Source organism: Nestor notabilis, unplaced genomic scaffold (genome assembly GCF_000696875.1).
Source record: "Nestor notabilis isolate BGI_N333 unplaced genomic scaffold, ASM69687v1 scaffold15701, whole genome shotgun sequence".
Taxonomy (NCBI): Eukaryota; Metazoa; Chordata; class Aves; order Psittaciformes; family Psittacidae; genus Nestor; species Nestor notabilis.
The window spans coordinates 41395-62611 of record NW_009913656.1 but is presented as its reverse complement, the minus strand read 5'-3'; the positions used below and the strand labels follow the sequence as shown (position 1 = coordinate 62611).

The following is a 21217-nucleotide window of genomic DNA, read 5'->3' as shown; positions in this document are numbered from 1 at the left end:
GTGTGAAACTGCGGCCTTTTGCTGCAAAGAGCCCTTTCTGGAGCATCTCTTTAATAGTCTTGAGGGACCAGAAGGGAGGTCACAAAAACTCATCTTGTTTTAAGGGCCTTAGGGCCTGTTTTGGGGTATTTTAAAAACTTTGGCCACTCTGAATCATCTCCCCATCTGTGCTATTTGCACAGCTGTGAGTGTCATGTCAAGACCTTGGATAGATCTTCTCTGTTCTGTCTGACCATTTTACTGTGAACATCCATCACAAGCATAAATACTAGCAGCTGCTTTACTTCCTTGAGTTCCTCACTGCTTTTCCATTATCCTGACCCCTGCAGGAATATGCTCAGGGCGTTGCAGCTCAAGATTCATGCCATATGCTAACCACACTGAGACTGAGGCAAGCTCCTGAAAGTTGTATTGACCTCAGCTTCTTGAATTGTGATTACCCAGGCAAGCCTAATCTAGACTTTAAGTAAACTCATTAGCAGTTCTCATGGCTTCTTCTTCAAGACAAATGGGATTGTGCAGTAGTCCCATTGACTGTCACACTTTGGGGTTTGATTTGTTGGTTGTGAAAAGCCTGTTTGCTTAGTAGCTCTGAGGAGGCTGATGTTTTGACAGGCAGAACATAGCAAATGCATTCAGAAGGCCTGAAGAAAGTCCAGACCATCAGCCATCTGTCCTCCTTCAGAATCTCACTCTCTAAGCTGGAGGTCTTTTCATGGTGTAGTCAGGAATAACACCAGATAGGAGTGGAGAAGAATGTGCTTATGTCTTGTTCCTGACGGGGCATCCCAGTATACTTGGCACCCCATTAAAAGGCACTGAGTATCTATATTTCTCTTCAAGAAATTCCCTGTCTCTGTTGCAAACACTCAGACACAAGCATCCTAGAAGTCAGCAAACCCTACAAGGAGCTATAGCTGTCATCTCTTGCATTCTATAGCATCAAAGAGCATAGAGCTTGATCTGTGAGAGCACAGGCTGGCTTCAGTACCCTGTTTCAATACCTGCTGTCATTGAATTGTGGTTAACAGCATTGCAGTGATACCGAAACTTTCCCCAGCAGTAACAGCAGTGGGAGAGCACCCTGGCAGCCTCTTTCAGCACCTTCCTTGGATAATTTTATAGTGATACCATTGCCACTTTGTGGATAGATTCTTTCTCCCATACTTCCATGAAAGAATTACAGCAATGTTCTCAATGTGTTTGGTTTGAGTAGGTCTGCAGTTATTTCATCCTGGACTACTACTGCATTACAGCTCTTGAGCCTGCTGAGGAAGGTTGGGTGTTCCTCCTTTCTCCAACTGTTTGCTCAGGGTAATTTCCTCTCAACCAACTCTTTTTGCTCTGTTTTCAAACCAGATTCAGATTACTTAGTACATAATGGACAAGCTCTTACCTGTGTTCTACTTTCATTTTTGAAGTTTGGGTTATCAAGCCACTTTTTCTAACCCTAGAACGCTTCTGAAGGATCTCAGCATTACAGACACGTAGTTTTTCAAGGTCCAAGACATTTCTTGAGCATCTCCACTGGTGGAACACTAATACGGTAGGCTAGAAAACTAGTTCAAGAGCTGAAGTTCAAAACTGTTATTTTCCTCATTTTATTCTCTTTCCAAGTGATTTTCTTCATTTCTTTCTCATGCTGGCAAAGGAAGATGATAGCTACTGTTTCACTTCGCGTTTCTGTCTGTGCCAAAATAGTCCTACAGGCAGAACAAAGCTTCCCACAAATACAGAAGTGGTCTGTTTGATTCTTCACTGTACCACCTAGTGATGCTTATGTTCCTCTTTATAACCTTTACTAAGGAAGAGTATCTGCTGCAATATAGCCAAGTGAACCAGTCAACACCATTACCTGTGTTTAAGCTTGGTTTCATACAAGTTGAGCTTGCCTGTCTCCTTTCATTATACTTAAAGAATATTTATTCTCATCTTCCCTCTGTGATGCCTTTTAAGGTATTTTTTTTTGGACTATCATCATTTATGCATGTTCTGTAATAATTCAGACAAGATTTAAGCATCCTTTCAGCTAAAGGGTTCTTATCAAAGGGGAGTTTGCCATGTACCTGTCAAAGTTCAATTGCTTCTGTCCACAAGATTGAAAGATTTGAACTTGGCTGGTAAGACCTCTTCTCTCTGTATGTGACAAGAATATACAGACTAGGTAATCAGCCATATATAGTTCATGGATAGAGCATGAAATTTCACAAAGATTCTATTTGATTTCATCTTTAAAGTGCTACATTTTGGGTTTGTAGTAACCAGAAAACTTTAGTTTTGGAGAGAAAGCTATTTGCTGTAATTCAATATACAGCAAAAGTTAACCTGAAAGAACATATTAAATGCAGAAGAATCCTGGTTGTACCTTCTTTCACTTAAATTTTAACTCTACTAAAAATACAAGAGAGTGTGGTAATTACATGTAGCTCACCATACATGCAGTTACTATAAAATACCTTCTATGCTCATTCACGTTTGTGTTTTATTTGTTAATCTGAGATCATGCTAAAAGTTGGTTCTGTTGTAAGTATAGAGGAAAAAAATCTCATCTTTGTTGCATATAATTATATGTTAAAACCTGTAGCTTTGAAGCTGGAAAAGTTACTAAGCAAACAACATGTGTTACACACGCCTTTGGAAGCTGCAGTGCTAAGAGAAGTTCTTCAGGCCCAGAAAGGAATTAGATTTCTGGCATAATGTGTCCCAGTGTCATAATTAAGCATTTTAAGAGCTAGATATTCACTAGACACTTATCTCTTGCTGTTATCAAATACTTTAAATACATAACTTCTACCTGAAAAATGCCCCAGAACTATTCTGCAGTTGGGTGGGGGGTGTTTCAGTTTGGGGTTTTGTTTCTTTGGTTGCGGGGGGAGGGGTGGCTGAGATTTTGGAGGGTTTGAGGGTTTTTTTACACAGCTTTCTTATTTTCATTTCTTTATGTCAAAACACTAGTTTTCAGAGGGTGGGAAAAGTAGTACTTGTTTGGTCAAGGATAGAGGTGATGGTCACATGTGTAACCACACGTAAAATTCATAAATGGGATGATGAAGGATTTAGTATATGAAGCTGTATCTATCTCCTAGGATGAGAGATTTCTTTGGGGAGCTCTGAATCTGTCTTTATTAACTCCTGATTAAAGAAATAATGCTTTGAGTGGACACATCTCAGCATCATTTAAGCCTATTTAAATCAGTTCTGAAAGGGAGAAGACATGGCTGAGCTTTCCTTTACAAGCTGAATTTAGTCTGAAGTAAACTTGCAGTCTAATCATGACCCAGGATGACACGATAAAGCAAATTTGACATTGCACTTGAGCGTGTTCCGTCCATGCCTGAGCACATGTGGTTTCCTGAGTACAAACACAACTTGTTCAAGGATTTTTATAGCCATATCCCTGCATGGGTGGGATTTCTGTTAACAGGTAGCTGGTCATAATGTGTGCAGTCAACCCTCAATAGGTAGTGAAAGCAAAGTAAAGTGATTTGAAAGGTTCCAGTCTGAATGGCTTCAGGAATGGTTTTTGTCCATCAACACCAGTAAAATCTTCAGCCTGAGTTTTCAAAGTAATCTGTCACTGTCTTCCCATGAATCTTTACTGCCAAAAAGATGGTCTTTATAAAGGAGAACTGGCCTTCTACTGGCCTCTGAATAAATAATCTCATCTGCTTTGAGACTACTGACACCTAAATTCCACTTTCAGCTGTAACTTGCACCAAAAGAAGAACTTTGGTGAGTCAGTTTGCTGTGTAGAACTGGTGTTTGTACAAAGATCAAAGCTTGGGTTTCAATAATTTAAATTCACAAAAGTTAAAGAAACTTGGCGGGGGGGGGGCGGGATAAGACATCTTATGGGATAAAAAAATACCATAATGCCAGAGAAACAGTAATATCAATTACTGCTTATCTCTTAGCATCACCATCACTACTATAACAGCTGCCTGTTCTAAAGGAGGTAGTTAGAATTGGAATATACAAGAACTTTTGACACATACCAGTTTTCTGTATGGTTCTAAAGAGGTTGCCAAATGTTAACATTAAATTAGAGACTGGCACAAAGGAAAGGAACAAAACATGGCAAAGTGAGCAGAGATTTAGGTGTGATTTTAGCTGCCTTTGGACCTCGCTGATAAAACTGTCTTGATCAGAAAGACAGAAAAAGCAACCTCTTTCTTGTCTAGACTTACTCCATGGAGAATATGGGGTGTCTGGTCTGCATTAGAAAAGAGATGGAATTAAATACACATTTAGAAGCAGCAAATACAGTTCAGGATTGGGAGCAGGTTCACCTAAGTTGATAAAGACAGCATCATTTCAAGAAATAGATATTATTAACTGCCTTAAAAAATACTTACTGAATTCTACATCACTTTTGAAACCATTTTGCTTTGCACCTGCATCACCACATCTTACTTGTACTTTTGTATCTTGTATTTAAAGCACTTTCATAGTAGATTAATTTGTTCTCAAGGGACTTTCTTATCAGGAACAAGTTCTCCATATAACTTTTAGATGATAAAGGGGAATCAGATAAAAAGATGTTCTGCCTGTCACACTTAGGGCTAGTTAAAAGCAGTAATATTTCAATGGGCAGTGTTGCAGTTAGTGCATGGTCACATCAGAAACAAGCAATGCTCTGGAGCACCCACCAGCTGCCCCATAGGCTGTGAAGATACCTTCCTTACTTTATTCCTCCCTAAAGTTGTTGGAGACTGAATCAGGAAAATGTGCAGGATCCAAAAGATGTTCCCATTTCCCAGGAGTAAAATATAACACATTCTTATCTGAAGTCATCCTGTTTGTATTTGTACTGTCATCTAGATCTTCCTCAATCTTATCTGGCTTAATTTGAAGGATCAAGACAGGTTTTCTTTCCAGCCTGCTCCTTGAGTAGAAAAGAAGTTCAAGATGGTTGCAAGACCCTAAGATATTGCCAGCATTTCAGGCTCAGTATTTTTTACCTAGTGCAGAAGGCACAGTGCAAGCAGATAAAAATCACAGAAACAGATAATAGTTTGGGTTGGAGGGACCTTCAAAGCTCATCCAGTCCAACCCCCCTGCAATGAGCAGGGACATCTTCAACTAGATCAGGTTGCCCAGAGCCACATCCAGCCTGGCCTTGAATGTCTCCAGAGGAATGATAGGCTCAAATCAACACCACTGCACTGGTTGAGCACCTCTTGGGCTGCTGGTATTAGAAGTGTGAGAGCATTACTCAAATGAGCCTGATGTTGGAAGAACTATAACTATCTTGATATGGTTTGTGCATTTCAAAAGGTGGGTGCAGGAGAAAACCACCAATTTTACCCATCAAAACCTCTCTTTGACCATTATTTAAACAATCCAGAAAATATATTAATGAGTTTTAATCTCTTATTCAGCATGTGGAAAATTATGATCTTGGGGAGGGGGCTGCTTTTGTTATTGTGTGTTTTCCAAGTTAAAGTATTCCCCTACCAGAAACTGCAGTTCTGTGTGCCTAAAAAAGGGAAAATTCCCCATTTCTAGCAGATATTTTTTAGAAAAGGCTGCTTCATTATGCATTTAAATCAAAACCTTCTCTCCATTATGATTACACTCAGATTTCAGTATTCACCACGAAGAGAATCTCTGCCTTACTATGTATGCAGATTTATAAGGCTCCAGGCACCTTTGAAATAAATTGAAAGCACAGCCATGTAATAAAGCCAAAACCAGACACTAGCCAAGGAGATCCACCCGGCAACACCCTCGAACACCCTCAGCCTCTTCCCCTAAGCACAGCTTTAGAGCTCTAGTCTTGATCTTGTCTCCGCTTTCTCCACCCTCGGAAAGCTTCCTGGGGGATTCCCCAGCAAGCGGAGCCGCCGGAGCCTGCGAGTGGCTCTTCCTCATGCACAGACACTTCACTTGCTAGGTTTTCTTACCTACCAAACAGGAGTGGGGTGTTTGCAGTCTGCTCAGCCTGTTTCAAGGGGGATATTGTAAAAGAGGAGCAGCTCACAGCAGGAGAAAGCAACAGCTGGGGGGTAAGGAGAGATTTAACAACTGAGGAGAAAGATGTGTGGCAAAACCACAGAGAAATAGTGGAAGGGTTGGAGAAAGCAGGTTTGCAGCTGCTGTTTCCCGCTTTGAAACACAATTCAAAGCTTCATTTATGATGCTGAAAGGTGGTAAAGTCAGAGAACCCCAGGAAAGAAACACTTTCTGAACTCACTGCTATAGAGTATCAGCAAAGCCAACAAGTTAAGAACCTTATGAACAAAAGTCTGGACTTTTTATACAGTGAGACCAGAATTTAAAGAGCAGCAACTTTTGATAGCAAACCTGATTTATATGTTTAGGGAAATCTTTAATTATTAAGGAATGCCAGGGTGCTGGAGAGGGACTCGTCATCAGGGATTGTAGTGATGGGACAAGGGGTGATGGGTTTTAACTGAAGTAGGGGACGTTCAGGTTGGAGGTAAGGTAGAAGCTCTTCCCTGTGAGGCACCGGCACAGGGTGCCCAAAGAAGTGGTAAATGCCCCATCCCTGGCAGTGTTCAAGGCCAGGTTGGATGGAGCCTTGGGTGACATGGTCTGGTGTGAGGTTCCCTGCCCATGGCAGGAGGTTGGAACTGGGGGATCTTAAGGTCCTTTCCAACCCAAACCATTCTATGAGTCTATGTACCCTGCTGAGGTACCACATGCTGCCTGATTTCACAAAGCATATTGAGTTAAATTGGTGACTGCTGCAACCTGGGATTGAGCATAAAGCCAGTTCCCCAAAGCTTTGATTAATCAGTCTGGTGGACATCAGATTTTCAGTACCACAATGGAACCATTCCCTGCTCTGCAAGCTGCAGAAGGTTAAGACTGGTTTTAGAGAGCACAAACCAGTAGAGTTTCATTGAAAGTTAAAACCATTGGGAACTTTCAGACAGAAGTTTCAGTAATTCTGACATAGTGGTGTATTAATAATCTGATCTGATTGTTAGCTCTCAAATGCATTTAAAACACTGCCATATCAAAACCAAATCAGGTATTAATATCAGCATATTTTCATCACAGGAATCAGTTTGGTTTTGTGGGAAGAGCATGCAATACTGCAGTTCAGTGACATCCTTTTGTGCTGCCACAGCTTTCAGAGACCTAGCTTAGGCTCCATTCGGAACAACATGTGCCTGTAGAAGGAAATCTGTCCTGCTCTGAACAGCTCAGTGGTACATGTGCTTCCATTCTTCAACAAGCACACGCTTCCCACAACACTATTACTGCGTTCAGTGCTGTATTTGGGACAAAAGCAGCAGCAGCTTATATCATTCTTTGCATTTGAATCTTTGTTTTAGTATCTGTCACATCCAACCTCGCCAAAAACTGGCCTCAGCAAATTTTGGCTCATGGATGCTGTGGGAGCCCCGGGGGCTCCATACACATGCCTCATCTGTGACCAAACAGGGGCTAAGGAGCCATTCCACAGCGCCTTGTCCTCAGGGTGGAGTCTCACTCCTCCAACAGCTATGATCAGTAGGCTGAAAGCAAAGTATTAAAGAGACCAAAGGGACCAGTTGGGATTTGCACTGACTGAATGGCCGTTTGGGGGGTTCAGCCAGAAAGAATGATTCTGAGAGTCTAAAAATATGAAAAGCAGCAAAAAGGTGACACAAAAACGTTGTTTTAATTTGGCTGTAACGTTCCAAGCGGGATAGCCGTGGGATCTGCCTGGATCAAGTGGAGGCCACCGCTGCATTGCACCGCAGAAGCTCACGCAATGCACCAGCTCACACGCACTCCAGCTTTATGGCGTGAAGCTCCAGCATGGTCTCTGTCACACAAGTTCAGGTTCAAGACAGCGTTACTGGCCCGTTGGGATGTGATTGGGATGGGCTGGGTAGACAACAGCCCTTAAAAACTGGGATGATAATATGCAGGTTTTTCCATTCCTATCATTTGTCCTTAATTTGAAAAATTAAATGCTTACGTGCCATTGTTAACTATTCTTAGCACTAATTTCACAACTTAGCCCAAGGATGACCAAATGGCTTCTTTACAGGTTTTTTTTTCCCCTCTCAGTTCACATCTGTCCTGAATTTATTTACTTTGGTGCTTAGGTTGCATAAAAAACCGTGTTGTGACTCAGCCTCCATAAATGTTCTAATCAGAAACCTCACTTGACTCAACTACTGCCTGAAGAACACTATCTGTGAAAAGCCAGAGGGTAGAGAGGTAGTTCCCCATCCTGGTTAATAGCTTAGAGTGTATTTACAACATCATAGAATGATTCAGGTGAGAAGGGAACTCAGCAGGTCTCTAGTCCAATGTTCTGCTCAAAGCAGGGTGAGCTCTGAGATCAGAGTTCATCAGACCTTTGGACCTGGAAGGTTAATCCAGTCAGCGCTTGAAAACCACTGTGGATGAAGAGGGCACAACCTTTCTGGGCAGCCTGTTCCACTTCTTGGCTGCCCTAGTGGTGAAAAAGGTTTTTCCTTATATCCAGTCAGAACCTCTCCTCTTAATTTTCCCTGGATTGATAAGGGCAGACAGCTAAAGATACATGTATTACTTTTTCCCCTTTGGTTTTCATTATACTTCTAGCTGGTTTGCATTAATCCCTCAATTTCACTTAACAAACTATTTAGACTTCTTTATTACTTCATTTGGCTGCAGCACAAAGAGGCTGCCAGTCACTGGTGAAAGCTTCTACTGGAAAGCACTATATGCACAGATGCAGCGAACAAGCTCACCTGAGGAAACCTTCCATCCTCATACCTCCAGACATATGGCTTGCATTCCTTCTTGATTTTCTTCAACACAGTTATATTAATATCATATTAAATTTGTACTAATATAAATACACATTTTGGGGGTTTACTACCGAGACTATTTCTCACTGTACTTTTCAGAACAGAAAATGGTATAAAACTGCTGCATTTATGGGAAAACTGGTTTGTTTTCTTACCAGAGGTAAGGGTGAGGAAGTGCTTTCCATAAGGGAAGGGAACACAATCCTGGGGCAGCCCTGGGTTTGAATGCAAACACATTCAGGGGGAGCAGAAGAGCTAAGGAGAAGCTGAATGTCATTCCCAGCTTCCCATGACCCAACTCTTGCTACAAGGGAATCTCAGTCTCAATTTGGAAAAACCAAGCAAAGAGGAATATCAGTGTGTATCCACAAACCAGGAAAAAACAGGAAAACATAAAGTTCCACTCATCTGCGTCTTTGCTACTTAACATACAAAGCTTTGAATAGATGTGAGGATTTATTCATACCTAATGCCCACCGTACTTCTTAAAGTACTGAAAGTATGTCAAGACTGATTTTAAGAAGCAAAACCACTGTTTATACTTTGAGGTATCATATTAAGACACACTTAGTTGTGTTCCAGCATTTAAGGCACATGTTGGATCTCAGGTATCCTTGCACACAGCTAAATTTACACAATTCCTGAATAGGAATGAATTAGTCCTTCACTTTGTTGTTAGGAACTTGTATTTTCAAAAGCCTCACTAAAATACTTGCCAGAGCAAGCCTGTAATACCAAGCACAGACTAATCCTACTCACGGGTGGGTAGGAAATGCTTGGAAGTATAGGAGGGAGCAGCCTTGATCTGGAGGAAAGGTGCTGTTTGCTCAGCTTGCAGTGGCATTGCTGGGACAGAGTTTGCAGCTGATTCTCTGCTCTCACACCTAACAGCACTGTCCCTTTTAGACAGTCTTCACGTCATTTCTGTATCTGCTTCATTCTTTATTCTCTCCTCCTCTTTACTTCAACTGGCAACAAGTGCCAAAAACTGACTGGAAACAGCAATTCACACTGTGCTCCTGGAGAAATTACTATACAATTAGCAGCATTGCAACGTGAGGTTCAAGATGTTAATGAAATAAAGCTGCTCCTTTAGGAAATGAGATACTTTGTGATTTATGGTGACTCTGAGCAGGATTGTGAGCAGTGCACAGTGCCAGATGGAAAAATACTGTTGCTTTTACTAACCAGATACTTGGTGCCACTTCTTTGGGAAGTGATGCCTGGCTTGACTGAAATAATCATCTCCTCTGTATCCTCCCTGTAAAATCTTATCCCTTCTAGAAAGTCAATTGTCATGATCTGAAAATCAGGTATATTTTCCTCATCACGAGGAGCAGAATGATGCAGTGGACATGAGTGGTTTGGGACAGAATGACACGTAGCTGTGTGTTCACACAGTTCTTTCCATGAACTTCTCAGACTCATTTGCTGGCTCGAGAGGCTTTGCTCTCTACTACTGGACATTTTGGGCGCGCACATGTACATGTAATGAGTATGAAGCCTTGTGGGACAAATAAAAATTACTGCACAAATAAAAGTACTAATAAATCAAGCCCCAGAGTTTGAGGTCAATATGCAGAATTAACCCATTTACTGAACGTTAAGAGATAAGAGATCATTGTTCTTTGCTTTGAAAAGATTTCTCGTTTTAATATGTATTCAGCCCTTACTTATCTGTTATGCTTTGCTTCCTTTTTCTTTTCCTTTCATTGAAAATGAGACCTAAGTCCTTAAAAATCATTTGGACTTGATCCTAAAACACATTGAACACTTCCCAATCCTTTGGAAAATAACAAAATACAAGAACTTTCATGACTTAGTTTTCATTTCTCTAAAACCTTTCTTTGAAACCTTGAAACCAGTTCAGAAGATCCTATCTCGCTATTTCTTTTCTTCCACAGTGAAATTTTTGCCAGTCCATGAATTTTCCAAAGCATACTGCTTGTCTGTTAGATCCTAAATAAATTTAGATACAGATCTAGCTACAGAGGATGTTCAACTAACTGCTGGAAACCAATCTTGTCATTGGTTTTCCACCAGTTCTTTGCAAATTTATTGGTAGCATCTGATTAATTGAAACCAGCCTCTATGTCGATGCAGTTGGTTAGGTGCTGTATATGAAAGTTTTCAAGCTACTAAAGCCTTCACATTTACAGTCTGTTAAAAATCTTCCCCTCCTCTTCAGTAGTCCCTGTCTGGAAATCTTGTATTTTGCTTTTAAAGACCATAACAGGCCACAAACATCATTACTTACAAGCCTGGCTCTTGCTCTCCTTTGAAATCCTCCATTCTGACACTGGAGGTTGCTTGCAAGTGGCCCTGTCTTTGGGTTCAGAGTTTGTCTATCAGCAGAACAGTGGAATCCTTATCCATGACCTTCTGTAAGCCAACAGCACAGAGAAATACAAGTACTCTGTTAGATGGCTGAAGCTTACACAATAAATGTGAAGTTGATTAGCCTGTGAGAAGTCTCAATGTTGCAATAGTTTGGGTTATTCAAGGTAACACAAATCATAGTAGCATAAATAATAACAGGAGTGATGAAATTATCAAAACACCTTACTTTAAAACACTTTCGCTTCAGAATTTTGAGCAGTTCTTCCCCTAATCCTATTGGTAACATGCTTGTAGATCTTTACTTTTCCTACACTATAAATAGATCATCTTACTAATACTTGGGTACTTATCTCCTTGCTTCTCCTTTTAATTCTATTCTTTGCTCTTGGCATTAAATCCTTTGATATAATTAATCTTCCCTAGAGTCATCCTCTGTCAGTTCATCTCTTGCCTCATCAGTTATTAGAAGATAGCACTTCCACAAGGAAAAGTCATTCCATTTGCCACCCAGCAGATGAATGGGCATGACATGGACCTTCCCCTTGTAAAGCACAGCTGCAAAGCCAAGTGGACAATCAGTCATACTGGAATTAAACCCATCTGGAAAGCATGTGAGGCTGCAACACATCTATGAAAACCTTGAGTGTGATTGACAGCTTTTCCCAACAGCTTTGATGGAAGTTCTAAATTGAGAAATCTCTTCTCCCATCCTGCAAGAATTTATGAGCAAGCTTTATTCTGACCAACCAATATTGGCCTGTGTTCAACAGCACATGAGGCCCTCATGTTCCCCTGTGGCTTGTGTTCATCAGTTAACCTCTGCAGTGGTCATGGAAAGGCTAGAGTAGATTTTAATCAAACATTTATGACTCTACTTAGAGCCAGAGAGTTGTGCTGACAATGTAATGCCAGGATGAGACAGGCTACAAATCCTTGGCAATTAGCTCATACACTCAATTTGTAAGAAGATCAAAATCTGGGATCTTGGGCCTTTTAAAGAGGGAATGGAATAGACTGAAAACCAAGCAAAACACCTTCTGAAGAAAAGATGAAGAGAAGGAAAGGCCTCAATGCTGCCTTTCCAGAAAGGATGGCTAAAGCTTCCCACTCTTCTTTCTTCTTGGAGCCAGGAGTAAGAGAAACATCTCATGCCACAAAGTGTTAAACAACTTGTCCAGTGAATCTGTTAGAGCCTGTTCCTTCCCTTCCCCATATTAGGTACAATCCAGATTCCTATTTATTCATGCAAGTCTCTGGAGGCTCAAAGCCTGATTTGGGTGGGCATCTGTACTAACAGTTGTCCCACAGTAGATCTTCTACTTGCGTGCTAGGCTCTGTGCTGCTGGTGCTTTTCAGTGCCCACCAGTGACCTAGAGCCAAAAGACTTAGAGAATCATAAAATGGTTTGGGTTGGAAGAGACCTTCAAACCTCCTCTAATCCAGCCCCCTGCAATGAGCGGGGACATCTTCATCTAGATCAGGTTGTCCAGAATTGCCCAGAACCACATCCAGCCTGGCCTTGAATGTCTCCAGGGTTAGTGCATTCACCACCTCTCTGGGCAGCCTGTGCCAGTGTTTGACCACCCTCATTGTACCACATTTCTTCCTCACATCCAGCCTGCCAGACATCAAGCAATGGCTAAGAGTGGTGCATCCCTCTGAGGGATGAAATGGTTAATGTCTCCATGCCCTTGGCTCTGCTGCCTACATACCATCACCATGCTCTGGGGAGTGCCCACACTTTGTCACAACCACAGACAGTTTCAAAAACAACAGTTTTCTTTCATTAGGTTGTAAACTGCTCTTTCAGGCATTTCAGGAGTAGAAGGGATTGCCAGAGGAGCCTCTTCTCCTTCCATGACCACCTTGCAAAGCTGATTTTCTCACCAGAGTGTGTTTTGCCAAAGTGTGTTTCTCTCCCAGCACTCCCTTACCTGTGTTCTGTACATTTGAAGATCATCTCGAGACTTGCACAGGGCTGCATCTATTTTAGCTTGTTTTTATTGGCAACTCAGGTATACTACCATGCACCCACGTGAACGAAATTACAGAGCCCAGACAACTTTTATACAGAGTTCCTCTGGCCACAGCTTCTCTGTGGGTTTCGTTTGGCAGAAGTGATATCAAGCAGAAGTCTTTTCCCTCAGCTTCTGATGTAAACTAAAATACACCTTACAAATAGAAAATACAGGCACTGAGAGCATTGCCTTTGGGCAAACAGCCACCTTTGGGCTATGGGAAAAATCCAGTTAAATATGATTCATAAATGTAATGAATAGGGTGCCATAAACTCGCTTTGCGCTTCACAAACAAAGGCACATTCTCCACCTTGAAAACTTAGAAGGGCAAAATGCAAAGGAATAAGGAAAGAAAAACAGGAGGAACGTCAAAGTGGGAGATTTCAGGGGGAGAAAGGAAAACGGGGGCTTTTTTCCAGAGTGGGAAGTGCAATTCTGAAGAGTTTCAGACAATGTGTGGAGCAAACCAAGGGGCTTTGTTGGACGCAGGATCCCTCTGTGCCTCACTTGTGATGAGCTCCAGCTTTCATTTAGCAAAATGTGAAGTGTAATATGTTTCAAGAAGTTAGTTTGTTCTTTTAAGCTCTAGTTGAGTTGAAGGCTCCTATTGATTACAGCTGGAGCTGGATCAAGCCTGAGCTGACTGTGTTCTCCTGGCAGACTCCCACTTGTAAATGCCTTTCATCTCATCCAGCAGTGATAATGATGTGCTTAGATGATGTGGCAGCAATTATTTATCTGCTGCATTAGGTTTTCTCCTTGGTGCTGGCCAAGTACCCTAAAGTCAGACCATAGAAAGAGATGCTTCCATTTCCATCAAATCTTATGATTTCTTCTGAAGAAATTATAACAACTCTGGTGTAGTTTAAGTAGTCATATTTTTCCTCACTCTCACTAACAAATTTGGGAGCAAAGAGCCCTATTCCACTATATTTAGCAAGTTGAAACATGTTAAAAATAAGCTTGTTATCTGATAGCACATCCCAAAGGAAAACCCCTCAGCCCTTCTGCTTTCCCAGGTTTCTGAGCATCCTCCCTCCTAACCAAAGATGAAGCAGAAAACAGGGAGCGGTGTCGACCTTGGTTGCTCTCTGAATGGATTTACACACTTGCTTAATACTGTGTAAATACTGGAAAATAAAGCATGGATCTTGTCAAACTTAAGAACTTTGCAAATAAGGAGCATTAGAAACAGCACTAACAGCAAATAGAGATGAAGTATCTACTGCCAAGTCAGTGAGAGATCCCACGTCCTGCCTGGCAATCAGTCTAAATACATCCTTTCTCCCACTTCAAGTGACCTTTTCAGGTCAGCAATGTTGTGTGTTAGCTTAATATTTTAAAACTGGAACTTTACTGGTATTTGGCCTACTTTTTCCTATTTATTTTCTAAATAAATGCTGGCCACTCCCTGCTCTCTGTAACCTTTTAAGCTTCGCCAGAAGTCTGTGAAGATCACAAGGTAGAAAAGGAAAGCAAAAAAGGAATAAAATCACATGCTCAGGCAAACAAATGCAGGTTGCTGCATTCCACCATCCCCACAGCCCTGCAAGCAGACTTCAGGAGGACTCTCCTTCCTCTAGGAAACACTGCTGAAACCTCAGTTTCAGTGAAAAGTGCCAGGATTATGGTAGCACAGCATCTATTCTGAGGCAAACGCATGTAACTTCCCAGCCAAAGGGAAAGAAGAGAAGAGCTGTCTCTGTTGCTACTTCTACTTGATTGCTTAAGGGCAGCTGGGAAGTGAGATCCTGAGCCTGAGAGCAGAGCCCATCACAGTTTCAATGCAAAGTAATTTTGGATGAAAAAGTAGTTCTCTCTTCCCAAGGAAACTTCTGGGTTTAAAATGTTCGGGTTTATTTATTACTGGCTCATTGAAAGAACAAAGTCATTTTTTGGTGTCCTTTTGTTCCTGAACATAGAAAAAAAGTGGCAAAACCCCAGAAAAATCTTAGTTTGGAGCCAAAAATAGTAACAATTTTCAGTTTTAAGGGTTTTTTTGGCAGATTTTTGAAGGTACAACAACTGCTTCCCAAGCACCAACTTGCAATCTTCAGTAGACCGCACACCCTCAGCTTACATCGGTTACTCTCCTTGGCCATCCCCACGTTGCCACAGCCCATCACAACATCCCTTGGGCTCATATCTTGCTCTTGCCATGTCCCAGACATCTGCAGCCACAACAGGACTGTTCTCCTTGTGCTATTCAGAGTGCATGGTGCCACCTTAGCACTTGCTCTTTAAGCCTTCTAACAGCTCTGATTGTCAGACAGGGCTCTAGTGGAAGGTGCCCCTGCCCATGGCAGGGGTTGGAACTGGATGATCTTAAGGTCCGTTCCAACCCAAACAAGCCTGGGATTCTGTGATTATACTTTGAATCAGAAACAACAGCAGCAAGAGACAGAGGTTGGCAGGTACATAGCAGCTCCCTGGTCAAAAGGTGAGCACCAAAACCACCGTGGTGATCTAACCAGATCACACTGCTCATCTGTGGCTAAGAAATGCTATTTCTGCAAATGAAAAGCAGCTACATTGGTAGGGCTCTTATGTATGTGCCTTGCTTTTCCCCCCATTATTTTCTTTACCCTCCACTTAGACACCTCCATCACAAAACATCTTCTTAACTTTGGTGCTGATTTTTCTGCCTTCAAAAGTATTCATACTGCCTATTTTTTTCTTTTACCTTCAATGAATAGGTTTCTTTTTCTCTGGTGCCTCTGCCTCACTTTTGATCCTGCCTGCCTTCACCTCTTGTATCTATTCTCCTTCAAACAAAGAATGTCTTTAAACTTCATTTTAAGCCCTCTTCATGTTAAGAATGACATGGAAAATTGGATTTTCAACTTCTGTTCAAATGGAGAGCCAGCGAATGGGACTTCTTAAGGCCAGACAGACAAACAGAAGCTTACAAGACACTGTTCCTGATGGTTTTGTTAGATCAGTGCCATACAACACTGCATACTCAAACTGATATTGCACATCCACTTCACTTCACTTGAACTGTACAACCTGAACATTGTGTTTTTCTATCCCAGCTCTTCTAATCCCCTCCCCTCCCTAGAGTCTATTTTGGACCACATCAACTGATGTGTCCTTTTTTAAGTACTATTTCCAGGCTTTGCTTTTATTGTTCTCTCATTCTAAAGTTGTAGAAGGCGTGAACATGAATTTCTTTAAACCATTTCACTTCTTATTTCACAGGATGGTAAAATAGAGACCAGTGGTGCCAACTGTACTTTGAAAGTAAATAGGCATTGGACACATTTCTTCAGAACAAGGCATCTGTGGGGACATACAGCAACATGCTAAAAGTTTCACATAACCATGCAGGAAAAATTCATAACTAAATAATGCCTTCAAAGGCATTTCTGGAGTTGGAACAGCCTCAGGAATCTGCTTATTTACGTAGGGAACTGTGGAGATTGCAGCATGTTGGTACTGCCAACAGATAGGATGATTAGTGTTAAAAACAATATCATCATTTAGATAAGCCTTCTTCTGATAGTTGCTATTGAACTCGACTTGAACTGAAATATTCTCAGCTTGGGAACTATAGATATAAGTCCTAAACCAGCCCATTCAACCTGCAAAAGCTGAAGGAGAAGAAGATTTTATTGATAAAATTAGTCCTTTACATTAAGTATTTTAACTCTCGTCTTGTATCTTAAGTCTCTTATATCTTAAGGTCCCTTGTTTAAGTGAGCATTATATGCAGAAGTTCACTACCCGAAAGCATCAAGCTATTGTACTTCAGGCATGGGTTGGATACACACAGTTTATGCTCAGTGCAATGATTTGCTTGCTGTATTAGGTTTTGTTCAGTTGGTAACTAGCTGCCTTTACTGTCAGAAGGACATGCAGACTATGGTGGTGCCAGACAGACCAACCAGGTTTTCACCTGCCTGCTTCTCCCATTGCAGAACCTTTGCCAGCAGCTCCCACATGGACATACCTCCCTCACCATCAGGAGACTTGTGCTTCCTCACAAGAGGAATGCTCTGATTAGGACTAAACCACTTGAAGCCATGCCAATGTACCAGAAAAGCAAGATTTTCTGCAGGAACAGTTTTCTGTGGGATAAAAGTTGGGATTTAAAGCATGCTCTGCAGCACACAGTTTGGGTAGAAGTTGGTGTTTTCCCTTTGCAGGGACCCAGCAGCTGCCAGTGCAAGTGCTGGGAAAGGGCTTGCAAAGATTTAACGAGCGATTCTTCAACTTCCTAATTAAATAACCACAAGGAGCTTTCAGGCCTTTATTTCCCTAATATTACAGGTTGTAGCAGTAATATTTTGTTCAGTCAAGCCTGGTGAAAGGAAAATGCTTATGAGGGTTTCCAAGGAGAGAAATAAACAAAATGGAAATGAATAGAGAACTTGGAACTTTTAAGTGTACATAATTAAGAAGGAAAAAAAAAAAAAGACATCCTTCAGATAATTCTGGAAACTATTAGGAGATATTCATAATTCATAACCAGTTGTTTGGTTTTCTTTCAAGCAAGGGGGCAGCTTTACATCAAACACTGACTAGATTTTCCATTAACTTAAATAAACAAACCAGTATGCTTCAAGTTAAGTGAACATCTCTCTCTTCTTTTTTCCCCCCTTCTTTTTAATAACTGGGTGAATTCAAAATAAGAACAAGACATTTACTTGCAAATAGGAAATCAGTTTGCATGCTATTTCTTCATGTTAAAAATACTTTGGAACCCTCACAAAAACAATGTTAAGCTGAATTTATGGAAGTGTTCCATATCAGTTTTGAAGATGCTATGCCAGATGTCGGGGAGAACTCTTTCATCTGCAATAATGGAATAGTTTAATCCACCCTTGTTGTTTTTGAGTATAGTCCAAGTGTATTGGTCATCATGGGTGGGTGATCCTCACTTAGGCAGGCATGAACCAAAAAGCACAAGTTGTTAGACCTCTAGCCTAAAGTCACAAGAAAGCAACAGCAGGAAATACTCTACTGAAAGTAAAAATAAGCTATTGCAAAGTAAATCAAAGAGTTTACCATTGTGACAACTCGCATTTTGAAGCGCTCTGAGACTTGCAGATACATTGCACTGAATTGTCGGGTTGTAACTCGAAAGCAAGTATGGCTCCATCTAGGGCCTCAGCAAAAATAAAGCCAAAAATATATATTTTAAATTAATATAGGTCAAAACCATGGAATATTTTTGGTTTTGATGAGCAGGAAGGCCAATAGTTAGCATTGTGGTCTTCTACTGGGAGAAAAGTACCCTTCCCTTAGAGAAACTTTAAACATAGACATACACATTAATGTCTGTTCTTGTTTTAAGCATACATGTTGAATTAACATGGGATAGAAAATACTATTGCTAAATGTCTTTGAGGAACAGTTTTTGTGGCCTTGTTTCAGACCAGCAGTGTTGTTGTAGAAGCCATACCACTTCCTTTTGGAATAATCATTTTAATTACTATATTGAATGGTGGTTTATGTGTCACATTCATTTAAGCTGCTATGGTTGTGATTCTATAACAAAGATTGTCTTTCTATCAGAACACATTCCTACAAGCTGTGTTCAACCATGGCTGTACTGGTGGGGCCTGGAAAAGAGCACAACCTGAAGTTGTAATACAGCCTTAGTCTTTCACACTCTCCATCCACACCATTTCCAGCATGGACAGCTACTGTACGTGAGGCAGGGAAGCAGAATACATGTCTGGGTACTGATTCTGATTAAGCACCCTCACCTGGTCACCACTGAAATGCTGTCCTGAATGTAATGGCTATAAATACAGTTTTATGTTAAGATCCAGGATAGAAAAAGCATCTTATGGCATCTCTGCCTTCAAAGTCAAAACCCCCTCAGAATTAAAAGCCATTTCCCTTTTGCAGTGTGATTTACAGCCTGTGGGGCATGCACTAGAGAAGGCAGGTAGCATCACAGATGGAGAGGAAAGGAAGTCATGCATCAATTCAAACCTTCATTCATTTCCACCCCACCCCCCTTCAGCTGCCTGCCACTCCCAAACATGTGGGAGATGTTCTGGTGCTGAAAGCTATGGCTCACTCCTTCATTTAGCTATTTTCTATGCGATAAGTCAATTCACTTTGGACATACCAAAGACAATACATAATGGTGACAAAATACTGCAGTCCAGACTTGACTATTACAGCTTCATCCCTTGTTAACTCTGTTGAGTGACTAGAAGGATGCTTTTCCTGTACCTCCATATTCATGAAGACACTGTGGTTGAGTAACTTGCCTCATGGTATTTGCTAACCCTTTTGCAGTCCAAATGCAGAAATCATGCACCAAGGAACTCTGAGTTGCACTTCATTTGATCCTCTTTGTACATTTTCTACACTAATACTTTGCATGACTTCTACTTTGTTGTGCCATGATATCCAGGAATGCTAAAAGACAAATCTACAAGGAGCTTGCTTTGCTGTACTCTCACACTGGAGAGGGGAAGTGTTCCAGCACACCAAAAGCAGTCGTGCCGTTTGTCATGAAAATCTCATTTATTTCAACTTTCTACCTCACATATTTGCTTAAAATGTAGGTCTTGGCTCTTACCATCTGTTTTTCCTGTGCAAACAAGTATTTGTGCAGGTTACCTTCGCTCAACTGTGACAACTTGTTACCAGGGCGATCGGTCCAATAGACTTCACATCAAAGAGCCAAAGGAAAATTCAAAGGGGAAAGAGAAACACCGGCAATAAAGAGGGAGTTTATGGGCTGCCACGGAGTTATATAGAACTAGAGACACTACCTCATGATGCTGCAGGGTAGTGACTGCATTTAGAACTCCGGTCTTGATATTAAGAGGTTTTGCCACTCCAGAAGGGAGAAATTTCCCCAAATATTGAGTCTTTTGGTACCTGCTGACCTGAAGCTCTGTAACAGATTCTGTGCTGGTACTTCCCACCGCAAAGCGCAGCCTCCCAACACCAATGAGTTAAAAGTTGTCTGGGCATCCAGCCCAGATGAATAACATCCCAAATGTTGAAGGAAGTAGCAAGGGAAATAGAAAAGCCTTTGACAGAAATTGTTGATAGCTTGCTAAGGCTGGGGAGGGAACCAGGGAATTTGGAGGTTGCTAATGTTGTTCCTATGTGTAAGAAAGGATCAGGGAGGATCCAGGAAACGACATAGCAGTGAGCTTGGCTTCAGTTGCAAGAACAATGTAAGAAACATAAATAAGGGACAGAATACTTGATTTGGTAAAATAAAGTGAGCCCATACTCATGGAAGAACTAGGGGGGTCTGATTTCTTCAAGTAATTCACCTTTAGCTCGTTATTTCTGAAAAACACTGCTTACAGACAGAGGGAAAGCTGCTGAGGTGGGAAAAGTGGAAGGTTTTACAGAATCCCAAAGCGCATTGTCCAGGATACCTGCAGTCCTGCACACATCACTCTATGTCTGGTATCAGACTCGCTGGTGCCATCGCTTACGTGGGAAATGGTGTTTTCAGGTCAGATGAATCTATTAGAAAAATAGACCAAGTCGTTTTCTGGTCTCTCTCACACTGAGAGCTCAAAAAATTTAAACTGATTAACTAAAATATTTATTGTTTCCATTCAAAACAAATGGAGAACAGCTTGGCTGGAGCCAGGGACAAGTGCAACACAGGCATTGGTGGGCTCATTCTGGGGTTAGATTTGTATAAAGCAGAAGCTGGTCCATTGGTGCTGCAGTAGGGGCAGAAATAGGACTTTGAATCTCATAAGGTCATTTTAAGAGCCCCCTTTTTGATATGGTGAAATATTCTGCTTACAAGATCCCTACAGACCAGAATAAAGCAACCTACAAACATTCTGTGACTTGTTTGAATAGATGAGTATCTACACAAACAAGGAGAGCATGAAGATGCTGTAGGAAATTGCTGTGTGTTGAGAGCAGTGAGCAGCAAGAAGCTGAGCACACTTCACTCGCAGGACCAGGATAAAGATACAGTTATCCTTAACTAACAAGTTGTTAACTAACAGGAGTAAGATAAAGACACAGTTATCCTTAACTAACTCTTGTTAGTTAGGATATAGTTCTCCAGCTCCAAGCATGACACACAGGTATGTGCTAGAGAAGGAAAGCTCCAAGTGGCTAAAATAAGATGAAGGATAGATGGGG

The 21217-nt window shown here is 41.3% G+C and overlaps 1 protein-coding gene across 1 annotated transcript in view; it reads left to right on the top strand.

The window, feature by feature from the left end:
- The window catches only part of EFEMP1 (EGF containing fibulin-like extracellular matrix protein 1), a 49728-nt gene that overhangs the window by 9185 nt on the left and 19326 nt on the right, over positions 1-21217 (top strand). The window lies entirely within an intron of this gene.